Source organism: Sciurus carolinensis, chromosome X (genome assembly GCF_902686445.1).
Source record: "Sciurus carolinensis chromosome X, mSciCar1.2, whole genome shotgun sequence".
Classification (NCBI taxonomy): Eukaryota; Metazoa; Chordata; class Mammalia; order Rodentia; family Sciuridae; genus Sciurus; species Sciurus carolinensis.
Genome location: NC_062232.1, coordinates 44,064,653 through 44,067,451, shown reverse-complemented (window position 1 = coordinate 44,067,451; position 2,799 = coordinate 44,064,653).

The following is a 2,799-nucleotide window of genomic DNA, read 5'->3' as shown; positions in this document are numbered from 1 at the left end:
TTCACATTATGGCAGGAGGTCTTCCTAACTTGTTGTGTTGTGGCTCGAGGGGCACTCTGCTGGCCTTTACCACTTTTCTTTAATTAAGCATTGCAGGAGGGGAATTCTGACCTGATGCCATCTTGTCTTTGCCTGGCAGCTGAAAGAGTGACTTACATGTACAGTCTGGACTCCTCTTTTTTTCTCTAGATCCATATAATGAGCAGGGTCATTAACATCTCCTCTTATGCCTGGTGCAGTGGCACGGGGATGCATTCCCAGCAACCCAGGAGGATGATGAGTTCCAAGCCAGCCCAGGCAACTTAGTGAGACCTGTCTTAGAAGAAAAAATAGAAAGGGCTGGGATGTCGCCCAGTGATAAAGCACCCCAGGATTCACTACCCTATACCAAAAAGCACAAACAACAAACAATAACGACAAAAAAAAATCTCTTATATGTTGTGGCGACCTGGGTCCTTGACACTTGGCCCCAACCAACAAATTCAGCTGGATCCAACTTTATATTCCTTCCACCTTTTTCCCATAGCCCTGGTATCTATTCCCACATATGCTCCCTGGATTTGCATCTGAATAAATTAGAAAACTCAAGTTGTTCTGCAGTGTAGAGTGTCTCCTCATGGATCATCCTTTGCACTTCACTTTTAGGGGGTCTGCTGGGACTTGAGTGCAATTATAGTTTAGAAACAAAGATGGGTTGTGAGTGTGGAGCCTGAGAAGAACCAGCATTGTCTGGCAAGGCAACTGCATGGAGGGGATGGGGAGGAGACCATTGCAGTTTTCTCAGGCAATGCAGACCTCATCTCCTCAGACAGGGATGGAAAGACTGGCACTGCTGGGACTGGAGACAGGGGTTCTACTCAGGCCCTCAGAGGATGAGATGGTGCCTGCCCACAGTGGGGAGGCCCATCCACTTTACTTAGTCCACCAACCCAGACATTCATCTTTTCTTGTAAACACTCTCACAGGGCTGCCAACAAAAATGTTTCATCAGATATCTGACCAACTCAAGGTCCAGTTAAGTTGACAAACCAAATTAATCATCATATTCAGGGAGGGAAGCCTCTCCCCAGTAGAATTCCTCTTGTACCACATTAGCCACCCTTGCATGCCACCCTTAGGCTGATCAATAAATAAGAGCATTGAGAACACTACCACTGATTTAGATCAGCTCTGATTTCCTGCCTGAAGTCAAGGGATGCCTGTAAAATATCTGAATAGGAAGGGTGGGTCAGGAAGTGCTTGCTGGGTAGGCCAAGTGTCAAGGACCCAGGTTGCCACAACATATAAGAGAAGATTTTTGTTGTTGTTGATATTGTTTGTTGTTTGTGCCTTTTGGTATAGGGTAGTGAATCCTGGGGTGCTTTATCACTGGGCGACATCCCAGCCCTTTCTATTTTTTCTTCTAAGACAGGTCTCACTAAGTTGCCTGGGCTGGCTTGGAACTCATCATCCTCCTGGGTTGCTGGGAATGCATCCCCGTGCCACTGCACCAGGCATAAGAGGAGATGTTAATGACCCTGCTCATTATATGGATCTAGAGAAAAAAAGAGGAGTCCAGACTACATGTAAGTCACTCTTTCAGCTGCCAGGCAAAGACAAGATGGCATCAGGTCAGAATTCCCCTCCTGCAATGCTTAATTAAAGAAAAGTGGTAAAGGCCAGCAGAGTGCCCCTCGAGCCACAACACAACAAGTTAGGAAGACCTCCTGCCATAATGTGAAAAGTGTTAGAACCCAGATCTTGTGCGGAAGTGTTCACCACTGCCACTACTGCTCTGACTTGGAGAACCCTTAAGCTGCAGGGAGATGGATGGCTATGCACAAATCTCAAAATGCAGTGCTGAGAAGGGGGCAAGGGGAGTCCAGTTCAAGTGAATGTGGGAGAATTCACCCACCATGTATCTTGGAAAATAGAAGACTGAACAGAGTTTTCCATTTAAGCAGGAGCAAGTTGAAAGGGATAGGTTATTATGGAAACGTAGCAGAGGGAAAAAGAAAACAAGAACATAATATGCAGACAGGTTGAAAACCAAATTTGAGGGAAAACACAACCCAAGGGACAGAAGAAAATTGCCCACTAGTGCATCATCCTGTAGAAGAACTAAATAACAACTAAATAATAATGTTTTCTTATGCATCGGGAGGTGTCTGAAACGTTTTGCTAACGTTAACCATGCCTGTCTTGGCGTGTGGCATTTTAAGGTAATTTTTTACTGTCTTCTTTGTGCTTTTCTGCATTACTTGAATATCTTATAATGAGCATTATCCATCAGCACACAAATGGGTCCTGGATTCATAGATACATGTGAGACTGCTTAGGAAGGAAGATTAACAAAAATTGAAGATAAAAAGCAAGGGGATTAAGAGAAATCTCTGGAGAATTTTCCCCAGTTAATATTCACTATAGGAAAACCTTCTACCAAAAGTGGTAGGGATATGTTATAAAGAAAGTTAAGGGTAAGTGTTGAAAATAGGTGTAACTGTGTGTCAGGTGCTAATGAGGAGTTAATGAGATGAGGGCTACAATATGGTCATTTAGTTTAGTAACCTATTGTTCACTGGTGATCTTAGTGAGAGCACTTTTAGCAATACTGGATGCCAAACCACAGTATAATGAGTTGAGCAGTGTGTAAATAGTGAAGAAATGATGACTGTGCCACATAGATTTTCTTGCAGTACACTCATTTCTGTACTCATGAAATGGAGCCCGTAGATATGGAAAGATTAAAAATACAGCAGCCACAATTGGATAAATAATAATTTAATATAATAAGAATGCTGAATGTCAAAGAAGATACAA